Source organism: Chelonoidis abingdonii, chromosome 1 (assembly GCF_003597395.2).
Source record: "Chelonoidis abingdonii isolate Lonesome George chromosome 1, CheloAbing_2.0, whole genome shotgun sequence".
Classification (NCBI taxonomy): Eukaryota; Metazoa; Chordata; order Testudines; family Testudinidae; genus Chelonoidis; species Chelonoidis abingdonii.
In genome coordinates this window covers 167,660,381-167,677,626 of record NC_133769.1, presented here as the reverse complement: position 1 = coordinate 167,677,626, position 17,246 = coordinate 167,660,381, and positions in this window count along the sequence as shown.

The following is a 17,246-nucleotide window of genomic DNA, read 5'->3' as shown; positions in this document are numbered from 1 at the left end:
ACATTTTCAACAGGAGTTTATCCTGGAAGATACCTCACTGCTGCGGGTCACCTGGGAAGGGGGAATGATTGGTTCAGGGCTGTACTGGGGTTTCTGTGTGTTGGGGAAAGCAAACACCTGCAGGGGGCACCTACACTGAACACTATCCCAACATGTTCCACAGGAAGTTATCCTGGAAGATATCTCGCTGCTGCAGGTCACCTAGGAAGCACGGGAGGGTCTTCTACTGCAATGCGGATTCCGCCCTGGCCCCTATGCAGCTTGCCTGTGTGCAGAAATGGTCCTCCCACCCCTCGCGGCACAGTGGCGCAGCCGCGTTAGCCTGACTGGGACAAGGACCACAGTGGCTCTCCCAATAAACCTGCGCAAGCGCATTGCCCACTCTCTGGCTGAAACTTTTGAAGAGATTACAGAGGCCGATTACCGCAACATGATAGACCACATCAATGCGCTGTTCCGCATCTAGGCATGCATGCATGCAGCCCTAACCTTCCTTCCTCTCCCGAAAAACTTCCATCCTGAAAATAAAAGCCGCTTACCGGGAACTCGCTCCTCTGTTTGTCCTCCACTAGGCACCGAATGCCGCGACTGGTTACCTTCCTGCTGGCTTGAGAAGAGCTCCTGGTTGCATGCCTCCTGGGACTCCGGGGTGTCTCCCCTCCACCCCAGTACCCTCACTCTCGCTTTCCTCCTCCCCCCACCCCACTCTGAAGTGTCCATTGTGGTCCTCGGAGTGGTGGTGGGGTCACCCCCAAGTATCGCGTCCAGCTCTTTGTAAAAACGGCAGGTCATGGGGGCAGCACCGGAGGAGCAGTTTCCCTCGCAGGCTTTGCAGTAGGCACTCCGCAGCTCCCTCACTTTAACCCTGCACTGCAGCGGATCCCGGTCATGGCCCCTTTCCATCATGGCCCTTGATATCTGCCCAAAGGTATCGTAATTCCTATGGCTGAAGCGTAGCTGGGACTGCACAGCTTCCTCCCCTCAAACACTGATGAGGTCCAGCAACTCGCTATTGCTCCATGCTGGGGCTCGTTTGCCACATGGAGGCATGGTCACTGATTGATTGCACTCCACACCTGGCTGAGCAAACAGGAAGGGGATTTTTAAAATTCCCGGGGCATTTAAAGGGTGGGTCTGACAGTTGGTCACCTGAGGCCAGGACAGCAGAGGTCAAACTGATGAGCAGAGTGGCTAGAACATGCATTCTGGGATACCTCCGAATACTTCTGGAGGCCAATAACAGTGCTTTTGGTGGCCACACTGGCCAAGCAGTGTTGCATCAGCAGCGCTATAGTCTTTATTCCTCTTGTCGAGGTGAAGTACAACCAGTGCTGTAGCCAGGGAGATACAGCGCTGTATGTGCTTTGCAAGTGTGGACGGTGAGTGAGTTGCAGCGCTATAAAGTCACCACCAGTGCTGCAACTCTCCAGCATAGCCAAGCCCTTAGTTAGTTTGGAACCAATAGCTAGATTTTTAAAAAAGTTTTAAAAACCTAAACCTTATCTTTTGGGGTTTGACCCCAACATGCACAAAAATGTAAAACAATGTCCGTGCCAAATCTATGCCTCTTCATACGTTACATAGTCTCAACCTAGGATGAGGTCAATCTTTCCGCACAGGTTTCAGCATCCTACCTGTGAAGGGCTTTGTGTAGCAAAAAAAAAGGTCACTAAAAAGGCAATGGATTTTTGTCCACCTTTGGAACCCGTAAGCACTTCCCACTTGGCACTTCCCAAACACGTACAAAAATGTAAATAGAACATGATAGGCCAACCAAATCCTCTTCTTTCTTTAATTATTCTCAAACTATGGTGACGACAACCCGTGAGCATTGGTTGTGTCTGCATACCTTCTGTGATTTTAGTGTAGCAAAACAAGTCACTCAAAAGGCATTGGGTCAATCAGACCCCATTTTAATTATGCAGGTATTCCAGCATCAGACAGTTTTTATTTTGAGGCAGCAGTTATATCATTATTTACATGAATCTTTTTCTTTTTATTATCACAGTTTCAGTGGTTTCTGTTTTTTCAAAAAATGTACCAAAAGGGTCTTGGGGATCCAGATAACGTTTGCCTTGTGCATCGTCAGTAGTCGTCCAGCAAATTGAGTTTCTTTGAAGAGAACAATGTCAAACTGATTTTCTGGGAAGCCTAGGAATGGTTTCTAGGCAAGCTACTGTTGTCAAGCTATATTTTCTGGCAAGCCCACACTTGACAGATGCTGTTGCTGGGGCAAAGACTCACTTGGGAAAAGAAATGTGAGATGTGTAAACACGACATAGTAGGAAGCATCCTTCACCTATTTGCTCCCTTTGTTCAAAGCAATAGGCCACTTACTGCCGCTTTGCTGCATTTGTGTCTTTTATATTGTTACTGTTGAGATCTATTGTCATGGTCTAACACGGGGTCAGTTAGGGTAGGTCCACAGCAATCACACACCTGCAGCAGCCCCCAGCAGCTGGCTCAGGCTGCGGGGCCGTAAAATTGCAGTGTAAACATTCAGGCTCAGGCTGGAGCCCAGACTCTGGGACTCTCCCCCTTACAGGGTCCCCCTGAGCCAAAATGTCTGGAAGAGTTGGTTACCCTGGAAGGAAAGTAACCGAAATCTCTGGAGTGAGTATAGTAAGGTGTGCCTTCCCTTGTACTCCTACAGTGCCATTGCAGGCTTGGTGCCTTGGAAGGGAGTCGGAATCAGCAACAATTAGCAGACTAAGGTAGCCTCTCCTGGGATCCCTTTAATAAAATAATAATGGTTAGCATCTATAAAGTGTTGCAAACCTTTACCTTCACTTCATCCTTGTGAGGCAGACAGACGCATTATTACGTCTATTCCTATTCCTACAGATGGGGAAACAAAGACATTATTAACTCTCCACACAGCAAACCAGTAGCAGAGGTAGGATTAAAATGCAATAGGCCCTTGTCATCCACCCACAGGCTTGTTCTAGTAGATCATATTGCATTTCACTTAGCACATTGAGGGTGCTCAAGACCTCATCAGAACAAGCTCTTCATTAGAAAAGTAAAGCCTCAAGAATGAAATCAGAACCATGAATTGTCTTTTAGTGGTGCTCCTAGAAGTTTCCATCTCACCTCTCTCTCACTCCTTCAAACAGCTTTACATAGGGCAAGCAGGATGAAAACTCCACCCCCTGGACAATTTAGAATACATGGCATCATGAAGATCAGCCATAATATCTCCAACAGTTTAGTGATGCTCCCTCCCCCAAGTACCAAATGTAAATGATGCAAAGCCCTCAATGTCTTCAAATGGGAGCTGAGGGAGCTCAGCACACCACAGGACCAGACCATTACAATGGCAGAAGGGTGGCTTCTGAAGATTTTCATTCTTAAGTATTCTAAAATAATAATTGTCTGCATGTGGCAGTGCTCATTCCATCCCATCATTCCAATAAAAAAAGTTAAAGAAAGGAAGAAGGACTAATTGAAAGGGTGGCTCCTCTGTAGAAAAACAAAACAGGGCTAGCTTAGCCCTCAACACAGGGTGGTGAATAAGCTGCTTTGTCCCAGGAGGCATGGTCCTCAGACACACCCCTCTGAGGCTCAGTCATCTTCCAAGTAACAATTTGTTGGCCTATACCAACAGCAGACAACAACACCTGCTGAGCCAGCTCAGATGCACAGGCCAGCTCATCAAATGAGAGAGCCAAGACTCCATTCCCTAATCATGTATATACAGGCCAATACATGGTGCTTTTTATGCTGCGTTTATGGTTATAATCTTGGAACCATACAGTCTCCAACAACAGAGATGTTTCTGTATTAACCAATATATAAACTCACGCCAACATCAATTATAAATTCCGACGTGGTGCCATCACTTTCACACTGCACTTTCCACCAGGACGTGATCAGAACAAATGCAAGTTTACAAGATGTTTCTTTGGTCCTCCCGGAATTGCTGTTTATTCAGAGCACAAAAAGTACTTTTTGGACAGTGTTATTTTATTCATTTATGGAAAGAAATATAGGCGTGTCAGTATTTTTACATGCAGGGCCCCTTCTTACAGTCCTCACTGACACAAAATTTCTGTTGGTATGAATGAAAAGGGAATAAAAGTCTGCACAATAAATATTTTGGAGAATATTTTAGTTCCAGCTGGAGTTATTCTTATTAGGGGTTTTCCATATTCATTCATTTTCCTGTGTAAGAGCTAAATATTTTTCTTGCTACTCACCAGCCTATGTCCAGTCAATTTCCGTAAATAAATTTAAAAAAGGTGTGAATTTTGTGGAGCTAAAGGAAACCACACAAGCAAAAAGTATGATACAGGCATCCTGATAACAGTTATACAAATCAAAGTCATAACTAATGGGAAATATGCAAAATGGGAATATCCAATATTATTCCCCCAGGAAAGAGTCCTTAGTCAGATCGTTAGCTAGTCTAAATCATCATGGCTCCACTGAAGTCAACAGAGCTATACTGACGAATAGTAGGTGAGGATTTGGCCCTCACTATGTCTGTCTGAAACATTTACTTTTTGTAGTTAGTTTTGATACGATAAACAACTAGAGAAGGCAATATTTAGCAGCAAAATATGTCTTTTCTTACAGCTTCTACATACCTGATACTGATTATAGTTCCAACTCTTTAATTAGCAAAAGGCAGCTTGATCCTCAAATAAAATACACATATTTGGTATATTGGGCAGATAGCTTGTAGCAGCAAAGGGAATAAAGGGAACAAGAATACTGTGCACTTACATACGGCTTTCCACCGGAGCATCTGAAAAGTACTTTTACAAATATTAATGCATTCTCTCTCTTAACAGGCAAATGAGGTAGGTAAGTATTATATTCTGGTTATAGATGGGAAAACTGAAGAAGCGGAGAGGTGTGAAGTGGCTTGCCCAGGATTAGAGAGCCACATAGGTTGCTGTACTATCCACCAAGTCACTAAGGAACTAGTATCAAATGGGGCTCTGACATCTCATCATTTCCTAAAATAGCATAAATATATTCGCAGAAAAGAGGCCTGATCCAATACCCATTGAAATCAGTTGGAGTCTTTCCATTTATTTTTGTGGGCTTTGAATCAGGCCCAAAATGAGCACCCAGCTGCCACAATGAAGAAGCTTACCAAAGAGTTTTTTGGGGAAGCTATTGTCGCAACCTGCAAGGAACTTGGAAGGAACAGGGTGCAAGAGGGGAGACTTTGGAGGAGGCAGTCTGTGTGCATATGGCTAGAATGCTGCGTGAAGTCGCAACATCTCTTTTTTTTTGCTTGAGGCGGCAAAAAAGTTAGAGCCGGCCCTGGCAGCAGCGCAGCTGTATCAGTACAGCTGCAATCCTGCACCGCTGTACTTATTGACATGGCCTTTAGAGATGCAGAGTAGGTGAAACTCATTCCTCTAGAGAAGCCCAGCACAAGGATTAATGTAGTACTTTAGTGCCTCTTATACCCTCAGTTTAGGCTTAAATTGCTGTGTGTTAATCCTCTGCACAGGGGTGAATTTCAAGCAGAAAAAGTGTACAGTCACAAAGGGCTGAGTACTCTACTGCGCTCCTTATTTTATATTTCAACAGGCCAAGCTATTTGAATAGCTGGCCATACATACAGTCTGAAAACTAGCTATATGTTCTGTGTATGCTGTAGATTAAAAAGAGTCCTAATACAGGGCCTCTCATTCAATGGGATGGAGGAGCCTAAGCCTCTAAGTCACTTTTGAAAATGGGAATTCGGCTTGATCTCCCCACTGTTTCTTTTTTTTATAAGTGTGACTATTTTGGTTAGCTGTGCAATTTTGTTACTGATAATAATTATATTACTTCAACTCCTACTGTGGATGCAGTTATACCAGCATAAAGGCGCATTATTACCAGTATAACTGCATCCACACTGTGTGCGTGTGGGGGGAGAGGAAGGGTGTTGTACCTATTCAACTGTACTGGTCTAGATAAAGCAGTATAACTTTTGTGTTTCAACAAGTTCTTAGGGTCCTAAGACCCAGATACTCAAAGGAATTTAGGTGCCTAACTTAAATTGAAATTGATGGAAGTTAGGTGCCTAAACACCTTTCATGATGTGGGCCCTAAATCACTTAGGCACTTTTGGAAATTTTACCATTAGCCTTTGCAAATCATTCAGGAACTGCTTCTGGTTTCTGAAAAATATATTTATTTTTCACTAACTGACATCTAGTATATTAACAATTTTTAGTCTAAAGGTTGTTTACAAACTGTTTAATTCAGCTATTCACTATTCATTATTCATGCTGACTGTTTAAAGTCACATGGCATTATCTCGGCTTCTTGATTTTCTGACTGAAACATCTTAACGTGGAAAATAATGAATAGTGAGTTATAATAAAAGTAACAAAGCGAATAAAGAATAACAAATGCTCTTGTTCACATACAAATAGGTATTTATACGAAGGACAACCATTCCTAAAACATACACACAAGCAAAATCCGATCAGCAACAAATGTTCATAAACTGTGCATTACGAACAACTATTGAAGAGTGGTTGACTTGAACAAGAATTCAGCATGTGTGTTAATGTTAGCAAATACTGTACTGCTGTATTCAGCCCGCTTCTCGGCACCAGTGTCATAGAACTCTAGGATAAAGTGACTCCAGTGTTGGAAGTCTGTGGTAGTAGAGGCTCATGCAAGTTTTAAAGGTGGTATTACAAAGTACAATATGAGGCTAGCAAACAGGTGATGTCACAAGAATGAAGGTAATATCTGTGGCCTATTTCCAGGCATTTACAATTACAAAGCACAACTCTACCACAGGACAGAACAACCTCATGCCAGACTTGTGCAAAAATTGCAGTATCAGACTTTGCAGCGTCATCTAGTTATTCTTATGAATAATGGTATCTGCCATCTGAACATCTTTAAAAGGGATAGTCAGCAGCTCTTACTTATCCATGGTAATATAGATTTAAACAGGCATCCTACACCCTAAGTTGTAAAGAAGTCTGAAGGATGCACATATGCTATAACTTTTAAACAAGTTTTGCCAGTCAGGAATATGGATGCCGCCAACTTCATTTGTACCCACACACCCAATTAGTATTCTGTTAGCAACAAGGTTGCCAACCGTGCCTTATTACATGGCGTGTTCCTTGTTTTTTCTCATCTCTGGACAAGATCGGGAGTTGCTGAGTGCTGCAAAAAAGCAGCAAGAAAAACCTTTGGCGAATGTAGGTGAGTACTGCTCATTATTAATTAATTAATAACAGTAATAATATCTGGAGGAGGGGTGGGGCAGGGGTGCTAAGAGAATAGGCCCTTATTTTTAAAATACGTCGGCAACCCTAGTTAGTAATCATGGCAGCTTGCAGTGTTTTTCCCTTGGCAGAGAAACTGACACATGGTTGTCATTCCCTAACCCATCCGGCACACTGTTGTTTTGCAAGGGAGGCAGGAATCTCTAACCATGCCTGATATTTTAACCAAAGTCCCTTCTGTGGATCACAGAGTTCATATGGATCACAGCCCCAGCTGCTGGCTTATGGACATGTCCTTCAGGCACTCTGACCCCTGTTGAAGAAGTGTGGGTTAGTGGCCTAGAATTTCTGAGAATGCAATGACACAAGCAAGGTCAGGCACCCTGATATAGGTAATTACTCAGACATGTTGTGACAAAGATACCATATGGACACAACTCCACTGTGTTCGTTCTGAGTTAGAGGAGAGCATCGTGACCTGGTTACAAAAAAATATGGTTAGTGCTTGTAGGATAGACAGGGCCTAAGTGATAAAGCTCTTGTGAGTGCAGCAAAGAAGGATATAAGGACCCTATCATAGAATCACAGAACTTGAAAGGTCATCTAGTCCAGTGCCCTGCACTCGTGGCAGAACTAAGTATTAGCTAGACCATCCCTGACAAGTGTTTGTCCAACCTGCCCTTAAAAATCTCCAATGATGGAGATTCCACAACCTCCCTAGGCAATTTATTCCAGTGCTTAACTACCCTGATAGTTAGGAAGTTTTTCCTAAACGTCCAACTGTAACTGCCCTTGCTGCAATTTAAGCCCATTGCTTTTTCTCCTATCTTCACAGGTTAAGAAAAACAATTTTTCTTCCTCCTCCTTGTAACAACCTTTTACATACTTGAAAACTGTTATGTCCTCTCTCAGTCTTCTCTTCTCCAGACTAAACAAACCCAATTTTTTCAATAATCCCACATAGTACATGTTTTCTAGACCTTTAATCATTTTTGTTGCTCTCCTCTGGACTTTCTCCAATTTGTCCACATCTTTCCTGAAATGTGGTGCCCAGAACTGGACACAATACTCCAGTCGAGGCCTAATCAGCATGGAGCAGAGTGGAAGAATTACTTCACATGTCTTGCTTACGTCACTCCTACTAACACATCCCAGAATGTTTGCTTTTTTTTGCAACAGGGTTAGGTTACACTGTTGACTCATATTTAGCTTGTGGTCCCTAAGACCCCTTTCCACAGTACTCCTTCCTAGGCAGTCATTTCCCATTTTGTATGTGTGCAACTGATTGTTCCTTCCCAAGGGGAATACTTTGCATTTGTCCTTATTGAATTTCATCCTATTTACTTCATACCATTTCTCCAATTTCTCCAGATCATTTTGAATTTTAATCCTATCCTCCAAAACACTTGCAACCCTTCTCAGTTTGGTATTGTCCGCAAACTTTATAAGCGCACTCTGTATGCCATTATCTAAATCATTGAGAAAGAACCAGACTCAGAACCGACCCCTGAGGGACCCCGCTCATTATGCCCTTCTAGCTTCACTGTGAACCACTGATAACTACTCTTTGGGAATAGTTTTCCAACCAGTTTTGCACCACCTTATAGTAGCTCCAGCTAGATTGCATTTCTTTAGTTTGTTTATGAGAAGGTCATGTGAGACCGCACCTGACCCTCCTTATTTGCACCCCCTCAGGCTGAGAAGCAGCTAATTAAATATGACACAAATGAGGCTGGTCCCATTTCCCCTTAAAAAGGCCAGTCACACTGTGCCAGACACCATTGCAAGAAATACTAGCTTTATTTCACTGCCATGTGTTTTCTTAATCCAATGAAACAAACACAATAGATGGATCTCACAGAAAAAGATTTGTCTCAAGTACCTTTCTCAATAGACCATCTGATCATTACACTATGAAAGAATATACTGTTTTAGCAAGAAGAAAACTTAGGAGTAAATGTAACAGCTACTTACCAGCTAGAAAGAGTAGAAGATGCAGCAAACAGAAAGCAGTTACTAAGTACCCATTTTAGGTCTGTAACTGTTTGCCTCTGTCAAATTTAAAGGGCCGCCCCAAAAAGACATTCTGGGGAAAAAGTTCATATGAAAGGGCAATATTGCATTGAGGAAAACAGAAGGCCAATGTGATTGCCACATCTGTGTTTACACTTCTAAGTTTCATCACAAAAGTTTGCCAGGATAATAGGCAAAAATTATAGGGCCTGCTCCTGTGAAGTGTTGAGGGTGGTGAATATGGAGTAGCTATAGCATAATCCAAGAATACTGAGCTGTAATAATTTTATAAATAGTGTGAGAAACTTGGTCAGTGAGGTAAAGTTACTATACAGTTATACTGTGTTTTGAGACTTTCTTCTATGAATATATAGGGGCTTAATAAGGAGCAACCAGAAAAACAAGTAGGAAAGCAACACAATGGCTATAGATAAGCTACCTCCCAACAAACACTTTAGAGACAATTACAAGACAGGGACTGAACTTTTAGCACTGAATATGCTACTTCCAGGCTCCAGTCCAAACGTACACAGCTGTTTTGGCAATGCTGGGACCCTAGAGATCTAATTGACACTGAACAGTTAAGAGGATTCTCTGGAAAGAAGTGGGGAATGTGTAATGCATGAGCTGTTTCTGAGGAACTGAGATGGAACACAGACAGATCCTGTGGCAACATCTGAAGCAGTTGTCTTCCGATATTTCCTGTCTTTCAGGGAATGGTCAACTTTAAGGAAAGACAGGCATGAGTACAGACTATTTATTGTTTAAAGATCTGTTTTTTCTGAAATGCTCTAGTTCTAAATACAGTCCTTTGTTTTAAGAAGGTGGACTACTGACTGCATGCTACCTGTCTTAGCTCCTGGAAGGAACAGAACTGCAGGTACTGATCAAAACTCAGGCCTGCTGGGCATAGGCGCCGACTTCCCTCTGCCCCATGGATGCTGAACCCCTCCCCTGCCCCTGGCACCACCCTCACCACACCCCAATTCCAGCCCCTTCCCCCAAGTCCCCGCCTGTACTCCGCCACTTTACCGCCTCATCCCCAGAGCGCACCGCATCGCCACTCCTTCCCTCTCCCTCCCAGAAAGTTCTAAGTGCCGCCAAACAGCTTTTAGGTGGCAGGCAGATGCACTGGAAGGGGGAGGAGCAGGGAAAATGCGCTGGGGGGGGAGAGGAGGCGGCGGTGAGAAGGGCGTGGGGACAGAGGGAGCTTGGTAGCTGGTGGGTGCAGAGCACCTGCTAATTTTTCCTCATGAGTGCTGCAGCCCCACAGCACCCATGGAGTTGGCACCTTTGCTGCTGGGGTAATCATGGTTAGCACCTGGGGACTGCAGCCCAGGACTGAATCTGAGAGTGGGAGAATCATGTGATTTCCACCCCACTCCTCCCCAAGAGAGGTGACAGCTTGTGAGATGAAACCTGAGTTGAGGTGTGCTCAAAGGGCACATCTACGCTGCAATAAAAGACTCGTGGCATGGCGAGGGCTGGCCCACATCAGCTGACTGCGGCTCAGGCTGCATGGCTAAAAATTGCAGCACAGACATTTGGGCTCAGACTGGAGCCCAGGCTCTGAAACCCTGTGAGGGGGGTGGGTCTCAAAACTTCAGCTCCAATCCAAGCCCGAATGTCTACAATGCAATTTTTAGCCCCATGAACCTGTGTCAATTGACCTGGGTTCCGAGACTCATTACCACAGGATTTTTACTGTGGTGCAGACATACCCAAAGAGACAAGGAGGGGTCAGAGGAGCAGTTAGCCTAGTCACTGTAACACTGAGCACTCTTCTTATTACTACAAAAAGCCTGGGGAAATGGCAATGTTCTGTCCTTCCAATGTGACTTTCCAAACTTGTGATTATCATAGAATCATAGGACTGGAAGGGATCTCAAGAGGTCTTCTAGTCCAGTCCCCTGCACTCAAGGCAGGACTAAGTATTAGCTAGACCATACCTGACAGGTGTTTGTCCAACCTGCCCTTAAAAATCTCCAATGATGGAGATTCCACAGTCTCCCTAGGCAATTTATTCCAGTGCTTAACCACCCTGACAGTTAGGAAGTTTTTCCTAATGTCCAACCTAAACCTCCCTTGCTGCAATTTAAGCCCGTTGCTCCCAGTCCTATCCTCACAGGTTAAGAACAATTTTTCTCCCTCCTCCTTTTAATGACCTTTTATGTACTTGAAAACTGTTATGTCCCCTCTCAGTCTGTTCAAACTGAAACCAGAAACCAACAAAGCATTGATGTTATTCAGGCAACAGTTGGTGGTAAGTAAATGAGTCTGATTGTCCTTGAGTTCCACCGAGGGTGACCAAATGAGATGAAGAAAATAGTGGGACACATGGGGACAGGGTGAGCAAAAAAAAAACACAAGTGCTGCCGATGGAGCGCACACACACAAAAAAAAACAGCAAGTGCTGCCGGCGGAGCTAAATATCAGACATCTGGTCACCCTAGTGAAGCTCCATTCATTTCCATATAGCTACTCTAATGAAAACTGGAGTAGTGGTGTGGAGAATCACACTCAATGTGTGTCTTGTGTAAGTGGTTTCTATTAATCTTATTTAAGTTCATGAATGTTTGCCCTTTTCTTTTTCAGTTGATGCATGGTTTCCATTAGCTTCTGAATCATAGAGACTGTTTTCAATTTCTGAAGGCTGCAGATTTCCATCTCTTACCCTAGAAACTGTTTCAGTGGTTTGCTTTTTTTCCAACTGCCTCTGATTTTCTCTGAAAATAACAAGACGAACTAGCTTTTATTGGCTGTGACAGGATGTGAGAAATCTTCAAAAGATATAAGCAGTTCGTGCTCACAGTCATGTGAAACATGGCCCAATTTCTTGTTAAATCTGTGGAAGAAGACTGTGGAGTCAAATCTAAAGTACTTGAAAGTTTTCTAGTACTTGGCTTTAACATTCCAGTTTAGGCTAGGGTTGAGAAAGTCCAGAGATGCAAAGTTTACAGCTGGATCCAATTCTGGAATCAGGGCCGGCTCTACTGTTTTCGCCGCCCCAAGCAGCGTTCCAAATTGCCACCGCGGACGGTGAGGGCAGTCCATGTGCCATTAGGGTGGCATGCGCATGACTCTACTTTCCCCTTGGTCCTGACCTGCTCCTGCCACCCGCACGCCCCCGCTCTCCCAGGCCACACCACTGACCTGCCAGGACCGAGCTCGAGCTCCCCCCCTACAAACTTTCGGAAATCCCCCACCCCACCCGCTCAGTGTCGTTACAACTCGTCTGACCGGCGCACCCGGCCACAGGAGGAACGTTCCGGCTTCAGGAAGGGGGCAGGGAGTGGTACCTGGCCCCCAGGGGGAGCTACACAGGGGTAACACATGTTCCCCACCCCTCCCCCCGTCAGGCCCAGGCCACCCAAGAGGACACCTCTCCCTCCAGCCGCACCCAGGCCAGGCTGACCCATTACTCTGCGAGGCTGCCATGGGACGGCCCCAACCGGAAGCTCACAGGTGCTACCCGAGTTACACGGGACCCCGGCACTCTCCCAACTGAGCTGTGGCCGAGCACTGGTGCATGTGGAGTGTCCGCACTCCTATCTCCTCGGGCTCTGCTCAGCCCGCTGGGGTTGGCTCAGGAGGAGCCGGCTCTGAACCTGGCCCCAGACCCCACTGGGCTGGATGCTTGCAACTGCCTATGGCAGGGGTATTGTGCTAGGCTCTGCAGCCTCCACTGCTGGCCACCAGGGCCGGCTCTACTGTTTTTGCCCCCAAGCAGCGTGCCGAATTGCCACCGCTGACGGCAGGGGCAGTCCGTGTGCTGTTAGGGCGGCATGTGCATTTCTGCGGTGGCGGCAAATCGGCAGCAGCTTCTATCTTCAGCTGGAAGACAGAACCTGCGCCACCGCAGACAGCTGAACAGAGAAACTGCCACTGAATTGCCGCCACCACAGAAACGCGCAAGCCGCCCTAATGGCACACGAACTACCCCTGCCATCTCTGGCGGCAATTCAGCGTGCTGCTTGGGGGCAAACACACAGGGACTGCTGCGCCTTGTAGATTGCCGCCCCAGGCACCTGCTTGAGATGCTGGTGCCTGGAGCCGGCCCTGTCTGGAATTCTCCTAAGGTCACAATAAATATAACTTCAGTTCCAGTATTTATTACTGTTAGGAATCACTTAAACTTGCCTTTTTTAAATATAAAAGATGACTCAGTGATTTATTCCTCAGCAGAGGGCCTTGCATCTAAAAACAAAGCTATGGACAGAGGAAATTAAAAAAAAAAAAAAAAGCAGAGCACTTGTCAGGCTTGTTTCAATCTTGCTTTCACTTTTTTCCTATATATAATTACTAATTATTCTTTGGCCCTTTTAATTTGAGAAGGAAACAGAATGGATCTACATCCACCACCTCATTGTATGTTCCTTATCTCACACACTCTCTCTCTCGCTCTCTCTCACACACACACACACACTTCCTTCAGTCTTTCTTCTAGTTTTGATTTGAGAGAGGTTCTCACCATATGAAATTAACTTTGATTTGTAGTTAAGATGAAAGTAAAGGTGAGATGCATTCAAAACTCATGTTTTTTCCCCCCACAAAAATATCAGAGATCTGTCCAGCTCAGGAACCTTTAAGAAACAAAATTAATTTGAGGTTTTTTAACAAAACCCACAGAAGCGTTGTCTATGTTGTTCATCTAGCACATCGTGGCCAACATGTGGTTTTTTCCTCAGTAGGTGTTCCTAGACATTACCATGGTATAACTAATAATAGTATACTTTTCAGGGCACTGAGGAGGTTCTGTGATTAAAGTTTTGCACAGGTCTACTTACAAACATGCCAGTCAGTACCCCATATGAGCTATTGTCCCCAGGAAACTAAACATTGGCCACCTTAATACACTTAAAACCACCTTCACCAAACAAGGACACTGACCCCTGTTTTTTGCCCTATGACTGCAGGGGTATTAATGGTCCACTTCACCTTGAGTGGTCCTCTAGAATGTGTGTTAACGACTTATGCTAAATCATCTGTTTCACCTTGTAGTTAGCTGCGATGCTCTGAGTACCTCTCTCAGACCTGAAGAAAAGCTCTATGTTGCTCAAAAGTCTCTCTCTTTCACCAGCAGCAGTCGGTCCAATACAAGATATTACCTCATCCATCTTGTCTCTCTAATATCCTAGGACTAACACGGCTACAATAACATTCCAGATTGTCCATAGTGGCACAAATCCTTTGCAAAACCTCTAGCAACACTATGTAATAAGGTGCTCAGCTCTTCTGCTATATGGCATCAAACTGTTAACTGGCCGGTTGGTGTTTGCAGGAGAAGGAACAGACAGTAAGGTTAACAGTTTTTTCTGCAGGTAAAGGCAAAGCTTGAAAGGAGAAGTATTGATAACCATCTGCCAAGTCCCATTAAGTTATCTACGCTCCCCAGTGGACAAAGAATTCATTCTTCAGAAAGAAAACTATTTACGTAATATGAGATGCATATATGAAAAGAGGTTCAATTTCTAGCTCTGCCACAGACTTCCTGTGTGACGCTGGGCAAGTGACTTAATCTTGGTATCAGTTCCTCAGCTGTAGAATACAAGTGACAACTTCTTTACCACCCAGGGGAGTTGCAATGACACTTCCATTGATCTTTGAGGTGCTCAGGTACTAAAGTCATGGAAGCCATATAATTTGTAGACACAAAGGTATGTCTATACACAGCAACTAGACACCTGCAGCTGACCTGTGTCATCTGACTCGGGCTTTGGCTGTTTCATTGCTGTGTAGATATTCGGGCTCAGGCTGGAGCCCAGAATCCAAGGACCCTGTGAGTTGGGGAAGTCTACACGGCAGTAAACTGCAATAAAACACCTGCAGCTGGCCCAAGTCTGGACATCTACACTGCAATTTTATAGCCTCACAGCCTGAGCCCAGCAAGCCAGAGTCAGCTGACACAGGCCAGCTGCAGGTGTTTTGTTGTAGTGCCACTATACCCTAAGGGTCTGTCTACTCAGCAATGTAAGCCTAGGATTAGTGTGACTCAAGTCAGCTGACCATAGGTTAGAGAACGCAGGGCTTGAGTGTCTACATTAATTGCTAACCCTACGTTAAGAATTTTCTAACCCAGTCTTGAACCTGAGGCTGGCATACTCTGAAGCATGCAGATCCAGGTCAAACCAACCATATCTCAGACTCCCTAGTACCCTCCCAAAATGTGACCACTCTCACTCTTTGGTGATGGTACACTGTGGGAAAACTTGACCCTCCACTCTGCACATTACGGCAAGGTTGTACAGCCCGCCAACACAGCCTGCCAGGCAGTATTTTGGTCTGTGCACTCCAGTTACTGGAGCCAGTAACATGGAGATAGTGCCTTTTGAAGAACTCTTTCTTGCTTGATCCTTCGCTCCTGTGTCAGGAAGGAGGCAAATCTCCCATCAGATGCTGGTGGACATTTTGGAAGCATTTTCTCCCCCACCAAAGGCACCAGACAGAGCTTATGGTGGAGTAAGGTGAAGAGGAAAGAGGTAAGACATGGCAGACAAACTCACTGATACTGTTCATGACACATGGTACGGCCGCTGATGCCCCCTATATAATTAGCATTTCTGGAGCAGGGCCCTAGGCACAGAGGCATCACATCATCTTGCAGACCTGGCATGACCAATAGTAGGTAAAGAACTTTCACATGAAGAAAGCTACATTTCTGGAGCTTCGCTGGAGTGTCGGGGCAAGCTTCTCGTGTACAAATATATGAATGAGGTCACCATTGCCAGTCTGGAAGTAGGTTGCTATACCCCTCTGGAAGCTGGCTACCCCCAAACTGCTATGAGTCCATTGCCAACCACTGTGGTGCTGGAAAGTTGAATGGAGGTAAAATGGTGGCCGAGATTTCTGAGGCAATCGGGCGTGAGGGCATAGAAGATATTCCTGAGGTAACTGCTGGTTTTGAGAGAATGGGATTTCCAAATGCAACAGGGCCGTTGATGAGACTCAGCTGCCCATAGTTTACCCTCCTCAAGGAGCACACGTCTACATAAATGGCAAAGGGTACTATGCCATTGTTATACAGGTCCTTTTGGCTTGGCTTATGAAACCACACTCTGATTTCAGAGGCCCTGGCAAAAGATGGTTTAATTCCATTCTCAGCAGGTGTAGAATGGTTGTTGAATGTGCTGTTGGCAAGGCACCATCCACACTCATTGGCTACGTGCTCAGCACAGTGCCCAGCACCCACTCAAACTCCTCATAAAACAGACATAATGTTAGTGAGTTATGGTTCTTCTCCCTGGTTTTCCTGTACTCAGTCTTGAGCCACTTAATCTGCTCCCTGTGCTAGTCAGGTACATTTTCAACGCTGTCGGTCTTCACCGTTTGCTGATATGAATGATCATTCCTGTACTCTTACTGAAGTGCACTGTTTTGCCGGCCTCGCACCAGAGAATTACCAAAATCTGGCATCTGACCATGAAGCAGCGCACTTTGAAAAAGATTTCTTGTCGTCAGTGTCCATTACAAACACAGAAGGCTCTTTGATGGTGTGTTGCACCTTGGTGGTCAGAAGACAAGGGAAGGGTTAAATACTGACTCACTGAGCAGCTGTATTACTCCACTGGGGGTTGCTTCCATTTTCATAGAATTATAAACTTTAAGGTCAGAAGGGACCTTTATGATCATCTAGTCTGACCTCCTGCACAATGCAGGCCACAGAACCTCACCCACCCACTCCTGTATCAAACCTGTGTCTGAGCCATTGAAGTCCTCAAATCATGGTTTAAAGACTTCAAGGTGCAGAGAATCTTCCAGCAAGTGACCCGTGCCCCATGCTACAGAGGAAGGCAAAACAAAAAACAAAAAACCAGGGCTTCTGCTAGTCTGCCCTGGAGGAAAATTCCTTCCCAACCCCAAATATGGCGATCAGCTAAACCCTGGGCATATGGGCAAGACTCACCAGCCAGACACCCAGGAAAGAATTATCTGCAGTAACTCAGATCCTACGCCATCTAACATCCCATCACAAGCCACTGGGCATATTTACCACTAGTAGTCAAAGACCAATTAATTGCCAAAATTAGGCTA